The sequence below is a fragment of the Triticum aestivum genome, chromosome 3D (genome assembly GCF_018294505.1).
Source record: "Triticum aestivum cultivar Chinese Spring chromosome 3D, IWGSC CS RefSeq v2.1, whole genome shotgun sequence".
Taxonomy (NCBI): Eukaryota; Viridiplantae; Streptophyta; class Magnoliopsida; order Poales; family Poaceae; genus Triticum; species Triticum aestivum.
The window spans coordinates 25284505-25305896 of NC_057802.1; the positions used below are offsets into that span (position 1 = coordinate 25284505).

The 21392-nt window shown below is 41.4% G+C and overlaps 1 long non-coding RNA gene across 1 annotated transcript; it reads right to left on the bottom strand.

The window, feature by feature from the left end:
* Nucleotides 1-10221: 10221 nt before the first annotated feature.
* Nucleotides 10222-12168, bottom strand: LOC123073881 (uncharacterized). The gene is made up of 3 exons (XR_006435778.1): nucleotides 12103-12168; nucleotides 11582-11967; nucleotides 10222-11381 (listed from the first exon to the last, which is right to left on the bottom strand). It is a non-coding gene; the product is annotated as an uncharacterized lncRNA (long non-coding RNA).
* Between the last annotated feature and the right edge of the window lie 9224 nt (nucleotides 12169-21392).

Below are 21392 nucleotides of genomic sequence, written 5' to 3' on the forward strand. Positions count from 1 at the left end.
GACCCTGAATTTTATTTTCTTTATGTAAAATGATATCAAGGTTTTTTGAATTTTGTATTCGGTGAGAGGGAGGGAGGGATGCCTCTTAAAGTCCTGATTGTTGTGGTAGTACAGCTTATTTATTCTTTATGAAAGAAATCACTTTTTCTCGGTATTAGTACTTTGTTTGATCCTAGAGGAAGTAGCTGAGGGATCGTTGTTTTTTCACCACTGATCATAATTAAAATATTGTCCTCCTTCTCTTTTGTTGAAGTTGATGCATATCATGGCAAAGCATACAGTACCCAAATTTCAATTTTGTAGTGTTTCCATTAGTCTGTAATGAAACATGCACAACGGTTGTAAAAACGAAGCACTAAGCTTCGTCATTTGTATGTTTCTGCAATATTACTGCTTGGTCGAACATGTTTGATGTATTTGCACATTAATAAAAATGATGTAACATTCATGCCGAATTATTTGGGTTTTGTCCACTTCTTTTCTATTGTTTATTTACTGATGAAGATAGCAAATGTTCCTGTTTTTAAATATAGTTATTTGTGCTTCCAGTTGGTAGAGATCGAAGTATTAACTCATTGATGTAGGGAAAAATAGCTTTGTTATATAGACACTACTAGCATTGGATAAATGGTGAGCCTTTTTGAAGTTGTTTTATGAAATAAGGCCAGGTCTGGTCTTTTGGGTATACAATCCTTTCTTGAGAATACTATACTTGAAGTAGAATAACACTCTTATAATAGAATGCCACTTTGTAAGCTTCCATGCAGAAAAGCATAGAGTAGCATATTTGACGGATGAGCATGGCGGCTCTTCTAAATCTGTGCCATTTAACAATGAACTACGCAATTTAATCAATAGGCTCACTTGAGTTGCCATGTTGACTGAAAATCTATATAATCTCTCGTATACATAGCTTGTATTTTTGTACTGTTATACTAACTGTCACTATATATTATGTCAAATGATGTGACTGTCAAGCAAAAGTTACTTATATTTCTTATGTCACCTGAGAAGTTTTTTTGAGCAATCACCTGGAAAGCTTATTTAAGTGTAGCCGAAGTGTACTATGTATTTTCGGTGATCACTTGGACTAAATCTATATTGTCATTGAGGTAAATAAAGCTGAACAAGTAATTGTGAAACAAAAAATAGGGAACTAATGTCCACATCTTGTATTTACCATCTGAGATTTGCATAATTTTTTTGAGAATGGGAGAGCTGCACCCATAGTAGCCCACTGCCGTAACCTATCAACATGCCTCTGAAATTGCAGGAACAATAGGCATGTCGATGTTAGTTTCTCTACTTCCCAGCAAATCTTAGGGCCAAAAATGGGAGCCAAATTCACCTTCATATGAACAAGCACATGCCCACATTCACCTTTATATGACCAAGCATCTTCTAAAAAAGGACCACCGTAAGTGGCATCATCAGCACATGCCTCCATGAATGGGTGCATATACTACTCAATATAGATGACTAAACATGCAATGTACACTTAAAGTTTAGCATGGTTCAGTGAAAGTGCAATGTAATTTCATTTTTAAAAATTTACCCAAGGAGTTTATTATTCTTAATGACTTTCAACAATAATTGATGGTGGGGAGGTAGTGGAGGGTGGGTGTTCAACGGCGTCGTAAAAGGGGGAGGGGGTTATAGGTATGGTCGGGGGAAACATTGGACCGTCGGAGTTGGCGGCTTGGTCAGGGCGGTACACGACATTGGCATGAGGATGGAAGGAGGAAGAAGGCGACAACGAGCACGGAATTTTAGAAGAGGGAGTGGGGTAAAGGAATATCAGTGGAAACGATGAACCTACGGAGAAGGGCGGCTCGGGCAAGGTGGTGCACGACATCGGCACCAGCCGCGACCAATGTCGAAAAAAGGGTTGTGGGGACGAGACGAAGAGGGCGAAGAAGACAACCATTTTCTTTTACCACAAGAAAAGGCGACTGGTTCATAGTTCCTCTCATGTATCCACTAAATAAATAAATAGATAGATAAAATATGATATATATTTGAAGGACTTCACTCATGTCACTTAGTCATCTGTTTGATTCAATTTTTTGTATTTTGCCCGTAGCAACGCACGGGCATTCTACTAGTCCATGTAGTTTCCCAAATGACAGCGAAGGATTTTTGTTTTGACATTTGCCCCGATATCCTAATAATGCCTACATCCTAGGATCTCTCCATTCAGAAAATAAATCAAAAATGAGTCCCGCTTCGATACAACCCGCTCACTAAACGTATAAAGGGTAATTTGGACCTTTCACACATCATACCCACTGAACGTATACGCATACACAGAGTAAACGCCCAACTGGGCCGGCCCATTTCCGGCCAGCGTACCCCCACCCTTTTCATGGGCTCGGCCAACTTACTTTCTTTTTCTTTTTAATTTTAGAAAACTCATGCGGGCAGTGGGAATCGAACTCCCTCCCTGTAGGTCTAGTTTGAGCAGACAAACCAACATATACACCTCGCTAGCTTTTTCTTCCAGTTTTTACGTTTTCTCTTTCTTCTTGTTTTCCATTTTCTTTTTTATTTTTAATTAATTCGCAAACTTTTTTGTGAACTTTTTTCCAATTTTCATGAACTCTTCCAAAATCGTGATTTTTTTCAAATGTATGATATTTTTTTTCAAATTCGTGAAATTCTTAGCCGTGACCTTTTTGTGAATGCATGAACTTTTTTTTCAAATTTGTGAACCTTTTTCAAATTCATGATTTTTCAAATTTTATGATTTTTTTCATATTGTTGATTATTTTCCAATTTTGTGAACTTTTTTTAATTTTCATGAAATTTTTCTTCCAAATTCGTGAAATTTTCTCAGATCCGCGATTTTTTCCCAAATTCATGAATTTTTTAGTCGTGATCTTTTTTCAAATGCATGAACTTTCAGCTTGTAATTATTTTTTCAAATGTTCTGAACTTTTTTCATATTTTTGAACAGTTTCCAATTTTCAAGAGCTTTTTCCGTAATTTCTGAACTTTTTGGACACCCATGAACTTTTTGGAAGTATGTTAGTTTTTTAGCCATGAACTTGTTTTCGAGATCGCTGAACTGGCACCATTTTTTTTAACATTCGTCAAATGGCCCCAAATTTTTTAAGGCATTGTATGACTAATTCAAGGCACCATGTCAATTGTTTTAGGTTTTCGACAAATTTTACAATTTCTAGAATTTTCTATGACAATAAATGGCCGTACGTGACACAATGTGCATATGTGTCGAAATTCATTCAAATCAGACATGAATGCCTATCATGGGCAAGCCCACCTGATGACAGGGCTTGGGGGTCATTTCGTGCATATCTAAAAATAGACAATGTCAATGGAGGATGGTCAGACAGGGTAGAAGGGTCCATCTCAGAGCATGTGTTTTTTTTACATCCGTCAAATGGCCTGAATTTTTCCCATGACCTTGTATGAACCATTCAATTCACCATGATAGTTTGTTTTGGTTTTTAACAAATTTTGCATTTTCTGGAGTTTCTCAGAAAAAAGGCCTAAATGCCCGGATGTGTCGCATCTTGCATACGATGTCGAAAATCGTCCAAACCTAACGTGCATGCCTAAACGCGCATGCCCATCTACTTGCAAAAGTTGTCGTCATTGAAAGATGTCCAAACTTGACCAAGTTCAGCGGAGGGTGTTTGGGTAGGCAAGTAGGCTCCGTTTGAGTGCACGTTGTTTTTTCTATATCCTTTAAATTGCCCCAATTTTTTCCATGGCCTTTTATGAGCAATTTAAGGCACCATGCCAATTTTTTGGCTTTTTGACATATATTTTTTACATTTTCTAGAGTTTTCTTGGTGAAAAAGGCCAATAAGTGACTGGACGTGATGCTACTGGCATACGGTGTCGGAATTCGTTCAAACTAGGCATGGATGCCTAACATGGGGATGCCCACCTAGTGAAAAAAGTTGGGGTCATTTCATCAATGTCAAAAATTGACAATGTTTAACGTAGGGTTGTTGGGTTGGGCAGGAGGGTCCGTGTGAGAGCACTTGTATGACAAATTCAGTGCACCTTGCCAAGTTGTATTGGTTTTCGGCCAATTTTGCATTTTCTGAAGTTTTCTCGGTAAAAAAAGGCCGATAAATGGCCGAATGTGTCGCAACTGGAATACGGTGTCGAAAATCATTCAAATATGACATCAATGCCTACCATGGACATGCCCACCTTCTGGCAAAAGTTGAGGCTATTAGAAAGATGTCCAAAAATAGACCATGTTTAATGGAGGGTGTTCATGTAGGCCACTGGGCTGCGTGTGAGAGCACGTTGCTTCTCTACATCTTTGAAATGACCCTAATTTTTTCCATGCCCTTTTATGACCAATTCAAGGCATCATTCCTATTTATTTTGGTCTTTGACAATTTTTGCATTGTCTGAAGTTTTCTCTATAAAAAAATGTCGATAAATGGTCGGGCGTGACGCAACATCCATACAGTGTCAGCAGTCGTTTAAACCAGGCATGGATGTGTACTATGGGCATGGCCACCTGGTTAAAATTTGGGTCATTTCATACATGTCCAAAAATGGACCGTGTACAACGGAGGGTGTTTGGGCAGGGCATAAGGGTCCATCTCAAAGCACATTTTTTTGACAGCAAATGGCTAGAAATCTATCCATGGCCTTGTATGACCAATTCAAGGCACCGTAGCAAGTTGTTTTGTTTTGGCAAATTTTGCATTTTCAGGAGTTCTCCCAGGGTAAAGGGTTCCTAAATGGTCGGACATGTCACAACTTGCATACGATGTCGGAAATCATTCAAACCTGACATGGATGCCTACCATCGGCATGCCCACCTGCTGGGGTCATTTGAAAGATTCCCAAATATAGATCATATCCAACGAAGGTGAAGCATCTTGTTTCTCTAGATCCTTGAAATGACCCCAATTTTTTCCATGGCCTTTTATGACCAATTAAAGGCACTATGCCAACTTATTTTGGTTTTTGATGAATTTAATATTTTTTGGAGTTTCTTGGTCAACAAAGACCGATAAATGGTCGGATGTCTCGCAACTTGTAAACGGCGTCAGAAGTCGTTTAAACCTGACATGGATGCCTCATATGTCTGTGCCAGATTGTTGCAAGAAGTTGGGTCATTTATCCATAGTTAAATAAATCATCAGTTGAGCAGTTTTTTCTAATTTGAATTCTTCTGTGAGCATGTAGTTTTCTCTAATTCAAATTCTTCTGTTATTTTCGGTCATTATCATTCAAAACGAACATTTTCGCATGTCCTAAAAATCTCTTGAAATTGTTAACATTTTTTAAATTTCAAATTGTGGTTGAAAATTTTCCAAACTTGAACTGATTTTCAAAATTTGTTATAAATTTGCAATAATTGATAAAAACTTTGAACACAAATTGCAAACCACTCTTTTCAATTTATTAACTTTTTTGTAACACATACATTATTTAATTTTTCTACAAAAAATTGAAAAATGGGAATATTTTCTGAAATTCGAGAACATTTTAAAAAAATTGTAGACAATATTTGGAAACAAGAACATTTCTTGGCATACCAAAAAATATTTAAAATTTTATACCGGATTTAAAATAATAATATAGTTCCAAGAGACAATAATGAATTATATCGAAAAAAGAGAACAAAACGAACAAACTTAGAAAAGAAAGAAAAAACGCTTACACCTTAACCAAACTAGGCGACGACATCGCCCTGCTTGGGTGCCTGTTGGGCCGGCGCTAGCTTTCTTTTTTTCATGTTTCTTTATTTTGCTTTTCTCTCCTTTTTCTGTTTGTTTCCCGTTCCAGTTCAGTATTTAATTTTCTTTAATTTTTTTGTTTTTAAATTTAATTTTCTTTTTCAGTGATTATTCAGATTTTTTAAAAACAATCACAGTTTTTTGAATTTTTTCAATCTTTTAAAAGTATTCCTGTTTTGAATTTTTTCTTAGAAATTCCAAAAAAAGGTTAGAAATTTAAAACATATTGGCTTGTTTTTCCAAAAACTATTCCAAAATAAAATCAATTAGACTTTAATAAAGTTCGCTTCTTTTCATATAATGTTTGAAAATCCAGAAAAGTTTAGAATTTAAAATTCCAAAAAATATTCGGATTTATAAAATTTTATTCAATAATTTATAAAATGTTCAGGAATTTCATAAAAATAACGTTTAAAAAAACTAAAAAACTGTTCACGTTTTGCTGATAATTTCACAAAATGTTATTTTTTTAACTGAAAAATGTTATTGTTTTAACCAAATCCAAAAATTGTTAATCATTTTGAAACATCTTCGGGTTTTCAGTTTTACTTCTGTTTTTCGAAAAAATGTTTTGAGATCCTCAAAAAATGGTCTTGTTTCAAAAAAAAAATCTTTGGAAATTAGAAAACATTTCAAAAATTGTTTTTGAAAATCGGATCTGCCTCTAAGTCTTATAAATTCGCACAGCTAATTATTCACTTGGTCTTGCTGCCTCCACTGGCTTTGAACTCGTTGTAAAATGTGTGATGTCTCTATTATGAAGGAGTATGGAGAGATCTTCTCCGTTGATGTGTTTAGGGGGTTGTACCGAAGTTGAAGTGATTTTGCTTTTACTGAGAGATTGAGGGTGAGTGATTGGGAATCAATGGACACGTGTGGTGGCGTTATCTATGATGCAATATGTATATAGTATCTAGGTCGCGATGCCCGCACTGTACGCTGAAGCTGAGGTGCTCCATCCGGACATCCTTTGATCAGATGGGTATTCAGCGAGCTACTTTTTCCATAGACCGCGCAACGTTGAAGCACACAATGCTTTCTCCCAACATGGATTATGCGCCCTTGGGATCAAAGTTCAAGAATATGAAATTTTTCATTTTTTTCCTGAAATGATTGTAACAAATCTTCTCATGCTCTAGCAAGCCGTGCTATGTTGTTGAAGGACGTACCAGATTTTGTAGCCTGTTTAGTGACCTGTGATTTAATGTGTCTCTTTTTTTGAGTAAGATTTAATACATTCCATGTTTAGACTAATTGTTCAGAGCGTCCCGTCTCGTTTCCAATCGTAATGGATTATGGTTGTAATAGTCATCAACCCGTGCTTCCGCACGGGCTAGTAATTTGAAAAATATCATACATAGAAATTTTATATAATACTGAGTACAAAATACTTTAAATATATTTTCACTACTTAAATTTAATGACATATATAATATTTTATTTTTCTCCTTTAAAAAAATTTAAAAAACTGTACTATGATGTTTGATTAATCCCAACTACTATAAATAGGGATCATGTAGAATTATGGGAACTTACACCTTATTTTTTCCAAGTTTAATGTTGGTAAATTGTAAATTTTTCATTATAGAGTGGCAACGTATTGGTGGAATTTGTAATATATATTAAAGTGTTTTTATGGTAGAACATCGATTGCATGTGTTTATTCTGTTATAGTAGGTATCATGGTACCCCTCAAAAAAAGGTAGGTATCATGGTTTAGTAAAAATAAATAGATAAAAGGTATCATGGTTTAATCTAAGACAGATCACCAAATTAGTTCCGTGCATTTATACCACAAATAGTTATTGTGGTATATTTCAAATTTTATCCAATTGTATTCTCGTACCTATTATCTGATAGGGTCTGTCTAGGACACATCTAGATGTGACATAGTTATGTCACATCTAAATTGATGTCCACTTTGTTTGTGGTCTATTTTTTTGTCTTAGTTTTTTTTATTTCTTGTTGCTGCATTATATACTTGTGGGAGCTTAGATGTGACATCCTTAAAAAACATCTAGATGTAAATTAGACAAACTGTATCTGATAATCAACACCTTCTTAAAATAATAGTTACATAACTTTCTTTATGTATATTTATACAATCATAATATACTTTAAATACTATGTTATTAAAATAGAAAGTACGGGTCAAAGATGTATCTCGGAGACCCTGATATTAACTAACATGATACATGATCTTTTTTTTTTGAACAAAGACACACGATCAAGAATTGTCTTTTTCCGTAAAAGACAGTGGAAAACAGGGGAAAGTCCCTACCGCATCATTTTTCATCTATCAAAAAGCTGGTATTTACAACGGATAGCTATGAACAGGAATCAATTGGTCGCTAGTATATATATTTGCAATGTACCATGCTAAAATATTTACAACAAACTATTTTCAAAACATCTAGAAATCTGCAAATATTTGGAATGTCTGGTTGAAGAAGGTGAAAAGTCGCAGGACCTAGTTATGTCTTCTAACCGGCGGATTTTGGTTTCTCCACAATGTAATCCATTAAACCCAGCCACAAATTAGATGTCTCAGATTATTCTTTTTCTGCATATTATAATCTATAACCAAAACCAATCCAATATTTTGTTTCCAGGCCAACCTAAATTTAATTCCAGGTGCACAATAATTAGTAAATGAAAATATTATTTGAACCCTTCGTATTATATATAGATAGAAAATTACCCAGCACGTGATGGATTCACTTTACAACCTTGTTTCATTGAGTTGCATTGTGCGGCCTGTAGTTCGATCGGCCGGAAACAGTGTCTTCCCATAGATGCATGTGAGATGTGTGTGCATGTACGTCATTATCTACACAACCTGCAATAATGACACGGACCACAAATGTGTGTGCGTGTACACCAACAAAAAAAGTGTGACAAATAGCAGCCTTATCTTCATTTGTGTGTGTACTGCACATTAGTGATTGTTTTTACCTATTGCCGGGTCGCACGTCACCTCGCCAATGGGATCTGTGCATGTGCATGCCAAGGCTACCTTCAAAACCTATTCAAGACAACACTCCAATTGCTTTGGCTACATATAGAAAATCAAGAGAGGTGGCCGTACTGACATATATGCAGCATCGACATATGAACGGCGAGGAAGCAATCCAATCCTGCATGAAAGCGAGGAGGCAAGCTTCCTTGATTTGTTCCCGACGCAACCCTGTATGAAGCTAGCCCATAGCTCGGCTGGCTAGATAAGCATAGAAAGTTGGCTCGTTTGATGTGAGCATCCACGTACACAACATCCTTTGTGGCTGGAAGATGAAATCGAGATTCGAGAGATGGTGGCGGCGTGACATGCATGGACGCAGAAAAAAGAGATAGATCGGGATAGAGATTGACAAATTGATATATTTCCGGACTCTCGGGTGGAAAATACGGTGGAGGGAGCCATCTGGGTCGTTCATAGATAGGAGGGTGCTTGTTGGTAATAGATGGGAAGCTTGGCTTCATCTGGTGCGTAGACTGATGGAGGTTCAGCTACAACATCAGCCCGATCAGTTGTGTTGGAAACTTACTAGGTCTGGACAATTTACTGTTAAATCGATGTACATCGATGTTATTAACTCGAGTGTCATTCCTAACTCCAAACATGTTTGGAAAGTCAAAGTTCCTTTGAAAATCAAAGTGTTTATGTGGTTTGTCCATAAACAGGTTATTCTAACAAAGGACAACTTGGTTAAGCGCAATTGGATAGGATCTACTAGGTGTAGTTTCTGTGATCGGGATGAAACCATTAAGCATCTATTCTTTGAGTGCCCGTTGGCAAGGATTTTGTGGCGCTCAGTGCAAATTGCTTTTAACATTACTCCTCCGAGTTCGGTTGGGTCGTTATTGGGAACGTGGCTGGATGGGATAGAGTCCGTTACAGCTAGGCACATTCGTGTAGGAGTTTGTGCGTTGTTATGGGCAATTTGGAACTGCAGAAATGATTTGGCTTTTAACAGAATAACTACTATTCATTTTTTGCAGGTTGTATTCCGTGCTACGGCGTTGATCCGTATGTGGTCCCTACTCACTCCGACGGAGGCCAGGGAGCGTTTGGTTACTGGATCTGTCCGGTGGGAGATGGTAGCGCGGGATATATTCAACCGGTTTGGATGGCGGTCATGTAATAGGATAGGCAATTAGTTTTCCTACCTTTATTTCTGCCAGCCGGTTGTGGCTTTATAACTTTTTTGTTTTCATGTCGAGGTCTACGTGAGCTCGACGTTGTTTTCTTTTACGACTCTTAGACTTTGTTGAACCTATTTTATTTATATATGTGGCCGTATGCATCTTCCAGATGCAGAGGCCGGGGAGTCCCCCTTTTTCAAAAAAAATCTGGGTCGTTCATATTTTCATCCAACGTTAAATAACTATTAGATGCGAGGATTACGTGGGGGCTTGTGTGATGCATCCAAGTACTCCCTCCGTTCCCAAAATATGTCTACATACATCCGTATGTTGTAGTCCATTTGAAATGTCTAAAAAGACTTATATCTAGGAACGAAGGGAGTAGTAAATATAAAGATTCTACCTATCAGTTATATATGTATGATTCTTTGAGGTCTCTATGAACATCTAACAATTGCAATTATCTTACGAACAATATGACGATCTAACAGTCGTAGTCCACTAACTAAAACATCTTTTGGCAAGGGCCAATTCCCATTTATTATACGCATAATTCCTCGCACCATTTAAAGAGTACATGAACTAACTTAAGATTAGAAAACTATCACTATAACATGGAATCATTTTTCCTGGTTAGTTAAATTGCAAAAAATAATTGTATCCCCTAGATCAGTTCAGGATAACTATATATACATATGACATTCTACTTGTGTCATGTAAATTAAAATCATAATATATGCAGGAACAATAGAAAACTTTATTTAGGATGTAATTTAGGCAATGTGGTTGTATATGAGAGAAATCGAGTGCATGTTTTATTTCTCCCGAACCTCGACGTTATAAAAATTCAAGAAATAAATGTGGGTGAATCAATATTTTGTGCGTACGGGTGGTTGTGTTAGTGAAATCTAATTGCTTTCAGCTCTATTCTAGTATTTGCTTTTCCTTTTTCTGGCAAAAGCATGTCTGAAAACACCACAAGATATTGAGCATAACCTCTCTCTTCCACGTGTAATAAATTTTCCTAGATTTTTATGACTAACTTTTGTTGATTATCTTAACAACCACAAATCAGACATGCATATGTTTTTAGGATGATAAGGGGATTTCTAACAAATCAGTCAAAATATGATGGTGATAACTCAGAACATATGACGGGTTATTTTTCTTTCGCTATATATTTTTATTTATACAATTATTGATGAAGATTGTTTGAAATATCACATTGTAAGGCTACACACATGCATATGTATATTAGATCTTTTAATACATGCATGATTCTTACATATGGCTTAATTTTTGGCAAGTCCGGGATTTAATAGGCGGTCTACTCTATTTGAGGTCAACATAAATACATATATCAGTTATACATACCAATATCACAATGTGCGTGATGTCTTTGTATATATGCACGTAAAAACATCCGCAATCCTCCGTTAGATTAGCCCCGGCGACAAATCATATTATTCCAAGCTGTCCAAGAGTATATGACCACACCATCTGCGTCATGTGAAAAGGAGTAAAATCATATGATTCCAGGCACTCCAAAATTATATGATGTCACCGTCGGCATCATGTCAAAAGGAGTAAAATTGTGAGAAGAATTCATCCTAAGAATAAAAGTTGTGGTTCAGTACGTACATGTATAAATAATTCATGAAGCCAAAACATGCATTTGGAGGCACAGGTTCAGTCCTCACCGTGGGCTATCTGTTTGATTATCCACTTCATTAATTGGGCTTTCATCGAGTAATGTGTAAATATGATGTCGGTGAGCATCCTTTTTCTACTGATCTGAATATTCATGTTGTTGGCAAAATAGCCCACCGCTTGTCGCTGATGCTTCTCGCTGGACACAACAACCATGCACGTACTTGTGGATATGAGAAAGCTTCTCGCTGGACACAACAGCCATGCACCTACTTGATTCTCGCTGGGCATAACAGGCATGCACGTACTTGATGGATATAGGAAAGCTGACACACATACGCGGCTAGCTAGCACACGCTGTGCTGGTTGATTTAGATCAGGACATGTACTACTTGCAGACGGAAGTTGAGATTGCAATGACCACAGATTTCAGCGGCTGGAGAGGAAGAGGACCAGGAGAGGATATTTGCATCTTTTTAATATTGATCACAACATGGAAGCATAGGATGGCATGGAAACTACAGAGGGAACATGCGAGGAGGAGCAACAGGTGGAGTAGCGCTAGGGTTACCTCCTCAATTTTCGGTGCCTCATGATGAAGGATTGGTAGGGTGATGACTCTTGATGGAGTTTTTTTCTTGAGGGAGTTGTTTTATTGGTAACCCGTGGATGTGTTTTTTTTTCTTAAAGAGAAGTTCACGTGGGATGGTGGGCAAGGACTCTTGAGGTAATTCATCCAACGGCTGTAAAAAGCTAATAGGAGATCGAATGGTTAATGTCTGAGGATTAACGTGGAGCTTTCAATGGTGCCTCCAATAAGTAACTATAAGATGGGTTGTAACCGATGAGAGCCTATGGCACAGCCAATATATGGTTTATATTAGGCATAAACGTGAAGATAGCAAATCAGAGATAGCTAGAGAAGAGTACCCTCGTGCTAAAATAATGTGGTGGGCCAGCAAGGCACATTCATGTAGAATATGTCCAATCGATAAATATCAGTCTCTTTTGAGCCTCTCGATTATTCCAGTTTCCTCAGACAATGATGGCAAAAGATCATAAATTTATCTAGCTAGAGAGTGAAAATCATCAGTCGTATTTGTACGGATTGTGTAGGCTTGAAAGGTACCGGGAACAATTTTAGGGCAATGAAGCAGAGTATGTTAACAATTTGTTCCACTCTCAGCTCACCATCTGGAGAAGATGGCAATTGTCTCGAACGGGGAGAGAGCTCTTCGGGTTTAGGGGCGCCTAGTTGGGCACGACCTGCGACTTACGTACCATTGTGACATGACAAACATATGGCGTCAGAATCAACAACTTGTGAGAGAGGGCTCGTGTCTCACCATGAACATCTCACCGGCCAGGAAGGTGAAGGTCGCCCGATCGGGCGGCATGCCAAGCTATGCCCCGTACCAGGCATGCATCTCAAGGCCCTCCTCCTTGTGCTGCACAAATCGTTGTAATCATGCAATCATTGCAGTGCAGCTGCTTGGACATGCCACTCTTCGTGTCCGGCAAGACCCGCGGCTGCGGGATAGCCGCGCACGTGGGCAAGCACGCCAGGTGCACGTCAATGTGCTCCTCCTGGACGCAGTCACCGCATCCTGGCATACCGAGCTCTAGCCCTTTCGGCCTTGGTATACCTTTACTTTGTTGTGAGGGACCTTTGGTCACCCCTATCAGCAGGTGGTGAGCGGTCTGTAAACTACAGCTCATCGTGTTGGCTTCTAAAGGAAGGAGTATGAATATGTGATGTCAGTTGTGATGCCTCTTGGATCTTTGGCTAAAGCAAGATAGCGTTGAAGTCAGCTGATGAACCGAAAATTGCTTTTGGAGGCCGAGCTCCATGGAGTCCATTTTTCAAAAATTCATAGTTTTACATGTCAAAAAATTCTGAAAGAAAATTCAGACATACATGAAGGCATAATGCACATGTGTGTAAGTTTTCTTAATGAAATATGTTGAAGTGAGGGATGTTAAAAAAAGACAAATCCGTGGTTTTTCAACAAATGACACTGTTCATCCCCAAAGTTCATGCTTTTGTTTTTTCTTACAGGTCACAAATTAAGGTATTTCATCCTAAAGTTTTACACACATACACATGTCATCTTTATATACATGCATATATTTTTGGATTTCTTTGGAACCAGAAAGTTTGAATTTGAATTTTAAAAAAAAATCCGGCCTCCATGCAGCCCGGTCACCAAAACGCCTTGCTCCTGATGAACCCACTTTGTATGGTAGAGAATGTACACATGTGACGCTGTCGTTATTACAATTATTCTAATCCTGAACTTGGCCAACTTGTTCCTGTTAATTGTTTCGCCTAGTATAGTACAATGCAACAACAATGATCATTGATCTTCTATGCCATGTTGGAATTCGTCCTAAACCCTAAACAGTAAACTGTTCATGAACAGTAAACTGTTTTACGGACCCTGAATTTTATCTTTTTTGCCGAGAGTTGCTCAGTTCTCCAAATGATTTGAAAATTACGGCGGACCTCACGCATCAAATTGTTTATCATGAGAAAAAATGGAATTTTTTAAATTTTTGTAGTATTTGTTTTGATTTTTTTACTCAACACGGGTGCAGATGAGCCCTGGCTCAGAAAAGGATTTCTCTGAAGCAACATGCTACTTCCACTGATCGCTGGAAGCTACCTCCGGCAGATTGGAGCTACAGGGCTGTTGTCCTGATACCATGAGAAATAACCCTCATTCACGTGGTCCCCCATGGTGTGGCTCGGGTGATCCCAAGTCAACGCTGCGCCCTCGACTCCTTAAACTCCAGATCTCACCACTGCCACTGGAGGATGCCGGCGAGCAAAGCTCGCCTGGCAGACAGCAGTGGCAGGTTCGTTTCGGTGTTCTGCGGGGAGGCCTCTGGTAGCCGTATGATTGTGGGCCCAACAGTAGTAGAACCTTATGAATCAAGCCTACTACTAAACATTAATTTTCTCTCCCGATCTGGCTGGCTCCGTTTTGTGGTTGCTTGGACACCGACCAACAACCCTGGACGGCGGTGCTGCACATCTAGGATGCTTTGCCGACCGCTCGGGGGTTGTTCGGCAACTATGCGGTGGCATGAAGTACTGATATGGTGGAGTGGGGTTGGTTCGGTGACGGCTAGCTGCATTTCATCACCGTCTGCCTCTACCATTTTGGCTTGGAGCGCGTGCACGCAAGATGTTGATGATTGATGTTCGGCTCTCCATGTGGTGCTACTTTTAGTGTTCATAAACATGGTTTTTGATGTGTGGTGATGTTCATGTCAGGGAAATGCCCGCAAATATCTATCTCCGAAGACGCATTCCGTGGCGTGATAATGATGTGTCGATGCACCCATCCGTCCAACATCGTCTTTTTCGGCAACTGGTGGCGGCAACATACAACATCTTGAGCCCCGGGGTGTAATCCCATGTCTAACCTTAGTTGGTTGCACCCGACATTGGTGGTGTTTATGTTTCACGTGTTTCTCGAATGCATTTCTTCGGAGATGCCTAAAACATGCTCTCTCATGTTAAAACCAAGATCTGATCTTAGCATTGTGATCTAGCGAAGGTGGCCCTTGGTAGTCCACTAGTAGAAAACATGGCACTAGTCCCGGTTCTGCAACCGGGACAAAACGGTCGGGACTAATGCCCGTTACTTTTAGTCCCGGCTGGCTTACGAACTGGGACTAAAACAGCTCCACGTGGCCGCTGTGGGGCGCCAGGCAGGAGGACCTTTAGTCCCGGTTGGTAACATCAACCGGGACTAAAAGGCGGGCACGCGTCAACAACTCCCACGCGCTGGGTTTTTTTTAAGGGGGGTGGGGGGTTGGGGTTTTGGAGGGTTTAGGGGTTTCATATTGTGTTAGCTAGCTACTACATATAGAGAGAAGTGACCTCTCTTTCTCCGTGCTTGGTCGATGGTAGCTACTACATATAGAGAGAACTCGACGCTAGGTAGTAAGCAAATGAAGGAACCATTAATTACACAACATCGTCATGAACATATATAGAGAGAAGTGACCTCTCTTTCTCCGTGCTTGGTCGAACAACAAGTTTTCATATATCTATCCGACGCTACTACATATATACAATATAACATCCCTGACATCATCAAGCGCCAAACTCCCATTGAATTTTCGTATGGTATTCTCCCTTTTCATGTATGACGTGGTCAAGAAAGAAACCCGCCAATTCCTCTTGAATTGCTCGTAATGCGATCATGTGGTAGGAGTTCATCCCGCATCTGACATATCTAATTTAAAGAAGGGGGTCAATACATATATACGAATGAAACTCAACACAATTGATGGTAATAAAATAAAATTATGAATATTGTTTACATACTTCAAATTGTTTGTCCGACAAGCCCCGCTCAGAGGTCGAGTGGCGACTGAACTAACAAACGTAGTATCGACATAAATTATTCCCGCCTGCCTGCCACAAGCACTTTACGAGAATAGAGTTTAATCAAACTCATAATCAAGCATGGTAATGGTATTAATGAAACTAGAATCAATGAGAGATGCGCGGAACTAGCTAGTACCACTTACTTTGAGGTGTGTAAATCACAGCTCGTTCTTTAGACCCGGAACCATTCCGGTGAACTCTTTCCAAACCCTGTCAGGCCTGGACCAAAGCCCTATTTTCTACTAGTGGTCATTCCCTTCCTGAAGGCATTGTTTCCATAGGAACTCTCTTGTAGTTCGGGTGTTGTCATTAGCAGTGGTGGTATCAGTGTTTGCTTGTTGCGTGTCATTTGTCGCGGTGACTATTTTTTCTTCCTTGTTTTTTTCCTTTTGGCTATGTACATCCCTAATGTCTTGACTATGTATTAATATCGTGTCATTGCAGAAGTCGGCTTATGGTATGTTCAACTTGGACTCTGCTTTTAGTGAGAGATTTGAGGGCTGGTGGTTGAGGAGCTATGACATGTATGGTGATGCTATCTAAGTTACGACACTTATACACAATACAACTTGATGTTGAGGCACTCCGTCGCACCATCGTGCTTATTGATCTGATGGGCACTGGGCAAGTTTTTCCACGGACTGCATTACGTTGAAGCAAGCAATGCTTTCTCCCAGCAGTGAATATGCGCCCTTCTGATTAAAGTTCAAGCATATGAAGTTTTTCCTCTTGACTAGTTTCATTGAATCTCAAATCGTCCTCTTGATTGTAATAAACCCTCTCACGCTCTTGCATCTTTGGGCGCTGGTGTACCATATTTTGTATCCCATTTACTCGGAGGTGATTTTGCGGTGTCTTAGTGGATCATATTCCATTCCAAAAACATGATTTAAAAGGGTAAAAGGAAGCTTTGAATACCATTTATCGAGTTATATTGCTAGGAGTCTATGTGTTCATTCTGTCTCTCCAATTGTATCATGTTATGGTTTAGAATAGTTGGGAGGTGTGCACCTGATAAGGGCCTATTACACGGCGAATACATGGCTTTACTAGGAATAAATGCAAAGATATCAAATTAAACTGGTCATAGACGTGCGAAAATAGTGTGGTGGGCCAATGAGGCAGCTTTATGTCACTATACCCAGTCGATAAATATAAGTCCCTCCACAACTTCTCAGTTCGAATTCCAATTTGCTTTAGCAATGATCGATAGAGATCGCCCATACATCTAGAGAGTGGAAATCGCATATCATACGAATTGTGTAGGCTTGAAAGGCACCGGGAATGTTTTTGTGGCTATGGGGCAGGGTTTTTTAACCAGCCATATCTCTCTGGCATCACATATGGAAGATCATGGTGATTGGCACAGACGGGGGGCGACTTCTTGTTAGATTATTCCCAGTGAGGTGTGGCCGATGTGGGCCTCCACGCTCTTATACGAAAAAAGAACAGTGGTCCGTTGTACTTGACAGCATCAGTGCACACCTGTCCGTTCCCAACATCGCACGGTATTGCTCGTTTCATTCTAGCATGGGTGGTCCATCGTCGCTGCACCCTTTGTCGGAGTGTTGGAACCTTTATGTAGTCGTCATCCGTACATGGACAGTGTGGCAGAGGGTGGTATCTGTCCATAGCTTGTCCATGATGCTTAGCACAATGCCAACCTCTTTCCGCAAGCAAGGGTGGGTGCACCTCAATTTATAGGTATTCAGTTGAAGACCATTATTTTTGTCAGAAAACAAGTGTATATATGTTGTATATCATGCACATATACGGGAAAACAAAATTGACAAAACTGTCAAACTACCAAGCAATTCAGCACAAAACAAGGAGCATCCCACTTCCTGATTCTCTCCCTACCACCTAATCTGGCCCAAGTGGAACTCCTCAAGGCCCAATTCGGAATTTGTTTTATGAAACACCCTCATTCGGAAATTGCTACAGTTGATCAGCGCACAATAGGCACGAGACACGACTGGGTGAATCGGTGATTCCCCTCGTCTATTCTGATCGGGTAGAGCACGGCTGATTGTCTGACCAGATGGCTGGGGGCGGCACGGCAATGGCGGGCGCGACGGGGAGTATGGCAGAAGCAATGCGGCGACATCCATCCTTCTACCCGTATGCATTGAGGCTCAGTCTCCGAATTCCAAAGCCACAAGTTAATGTTTGATTGCTAATTTGATCTGGTAATGTATCCTAAATTCCTAGTACATTAATCTTCCCACTGCCGAACTAGGCTTGTTGCTATCTCATGCCGAATCATATTTGAGCTGTAGTGCTAAACTCATACTGTATAAATGTAACCCTATAGGCGTCACTTTCGTTTCGTGTTGTTTTCATTTATAGTTCCAAACCATCAAGTATCATGTGAAAACCCTAGCCCCCTCACCCTTGTGTCGCCCCAACAGGGGTGACATGGGCGACCAAGCCTAGCAGCCACCACCAGCTTCCCCACCGCTTCTCTCCTCCTCATCGCCACCAGAGGGGCAGCCGGTGCACCGCGCGGCTGTCATGGAAGGTGGCGGCCATGGCTGGTGCGTATGCACATGCTTCAGCGAGCGGTTCCTGGCGGTGATGGCCGTCCTCTTCGGTCCGGGGGGGGGGGGGGGGTGCGGCGGGGGAGGGGGGAAGGGGGATGGCTGAAATATGTGAAATTTCGGAAATTTCGAATATTTCAGAAATTATTTCGGATTTTGAGATTTCAAATTTCACTTAATTTTAATTAATTTTGACATAATTTAAATTTATATTGAAACCAATTTGAATTTGCATTCAAATTTCAGGGTTAAAAGTATTTCGGACTTCACTGAAATATACGAAATTTCGGAAAATCCGTTGAAATTTTTAACGGGACTCCTCGCAGGCGCCCGTTTCTGATCTGAGGGCTCAGTCCTCAACATCCATGGCATCCTCCTGCCCTACCTAGCCCATGGCGGTCTCCGGTTGCCAGTGTTGTTTGTACGTGGAGGCTGGAGGTGGGTAGGTACACCTGATACCGGGTGAAAATCCAAATTCTTTCTGGATTGGGCCAACGACAGTGCTGTTGCTGTCGTAAACTTCTTGTGGTGCCGTGTTTGACGAGTTTGGGGTGGATGTGGGATCTGGCCGACATGGTGACACCCCCCTCCATCTTGGAAGGGGCACCCTGTCCTTTTGCCCTGGCACGAATAGTGCCGATCAGTTAAGAGATGGAGATGCTCCCCCGAGAGCTAAGGAGTGAACCAAGGCCATTGCCCATGGAAGCCAAAATAGATCACCACCACCATACCATGCCAAGCGCATTGAAAGAAGGCTTCAGCCTTGTCAAGGAACCTGCACACAAGGAAAGCAATGGCACGGCAGTGGTTGAAGACCAAGCAGTCGCGGAAGGAGGACGCGAGACATAGCTCCAAGACGACACCTAGTCCAAAGAAACGAGCACCAAGGTCCGGCCATCCACAAATGGCAATGGAGCAGCCAAAAAGAGCAAATAGGAGTAGCCCCGCCACACAGAGATGCTGGCCGATTATCTCCGACCACGTCAATACCCACCACTAGACAACCAGAACGGCACTTGGAGCAGACGAGAGTGCCTCCGCACCCGCTGGTCGCTTCATGCTGACAAGGTCCTGCTGATGCGTGAATGCGTCTGTGCGGTGGTCTGTTCATATTGGAGGGCTTCATCGTCTCCAAGATGGTTAGTGCCTTACTTTCTAGAATTATGCTTGTAGTGCGTATGTATCCTGTTAGATGTTGGCACAACACTTTGTACCTTCCGATGTTTCTCTTATTTCCTCTCTGTTTGGTGTCGATTGTAATCTTTAGGTCAGTTGATGACTTTGTTAATTCAAAGCCGGGTTAGGCTCCACCTTTTCTCTAAAAAGGATCAAGGATAAGAAAGTTATCTTGTAACACGAGTAAGTTTTCTTATCATTTTGTATTTTGTTGGGTTGTCTCCAACCCTAGCTCACCCTTGCCTCTGTCTCTCCCTCGCCTAGCTATCTCTCTCTCTCTCTTTCTCTCTCTCTGCGCTCGAACGAAGGAAGAAGAGGGAGAAGAAGAATGATCACATAGGACACAGTGGGTTTCTAGCGCATGTACGCCCGCCGCACGAACGACAATTCCTTGAGCATGAACTCAACCCCCACAGCCATTATAGCGAGCCCCGCAGAGTCTTTATACCCTGGGCCAACTGTTGGCACGACCCACGCTCCCCACCCAGTCGAGCACCTGATCCTGCCACTACTAGGAAAATGGCTATAGCTAATATGGACATTAATGACGCACCATGTATGTGGTGCGCCACTGCTATATAGCAGTGGCGCACCAGATACAGGTACGCCATTATTGACATATTACTAATGGTGCACCTGGTGTGTGGTGCGCCATTACTAGTTTTGAAAATGCGAAGTTAAGCGTGTTCGGGCTGGAGTAGTGTGAGGATGGGTAACGTTTCGGGAAGTTTGACCACTTAGTGTGATTTGACTTGAGATTAAGCATATTGACCTGAGATTAAGCCATAGTGATCCAAGATTAAGAAAAAAAGAAAAAAAATTGAAAAAAAAATTCTGAATAAAAATTTGAAAAAGAATTGTTAGTAATGGCGCACTTCTATGTGGTGCGCCATTACTAAGTCAGATAGTAATGGCGCACTTCTAGGCATAGTAATGGCGCCCACGACGCGCATGTACGCGTGCGGATCGCGCCGAGCCCGCAACAGATCGGCTCGGTCACCACGCCCAGCTCACCAATAGCCCTACACACGCACGCACACACGCCATACACGGGCCAGACCATGCATGTACAATGGTCGGACTATGCCCATACACTAGTCGGATAGTGCTTCTACAATGCCCAGACACACGCTCGACCGGCCACGGTCCAGACCTGGCGCGCCCGACGCCGGTCACCATGGTGGGGACATGGCTTATTGCGCCAACAATCACCCCTTAAGCCATGATATCGCATGGCTCATTATGGTCGTCTCTGCTACACCTCCGGCACGAGCCGCCGCCCATAGCCACAGCAGCAGCCCGCAGTCCCGCGCGCCGCCACGCCGCGCTTACATGCCCCCGCGGTTGTCGCGCCGAGCCGCCGCGACCTCCGTGCCACCATGCAGGTCCTTCGTGACCTCCTCGTCTCCGCGGCCGCCATGCTAGTCGCACGCACGACATCACACCGCATAGCCGCGGACTCGCCGCATGTCGCGGTCGCCACGCGCTCGCAGCGCGCCGCAGCCTCCATGTCCGACGCGCTTGCTGCGGACACCACCGTGCGCCACGGCCCTGAACCTGTAGCTCTGATGCCAAGTGTTGGGTTTTCTCCAACACTAGCTCACCCTTGCCTCTGCCTCTCCCTCGCCTATCTCTCTCTCTCTCTCTCGCTACGCTCGAACGACGGAAGAGGGAGAAGAAGAATGATCACAGAGGACACGATGGGTTTCCGGTACATGTACGCCCGCCACACGAATGGCA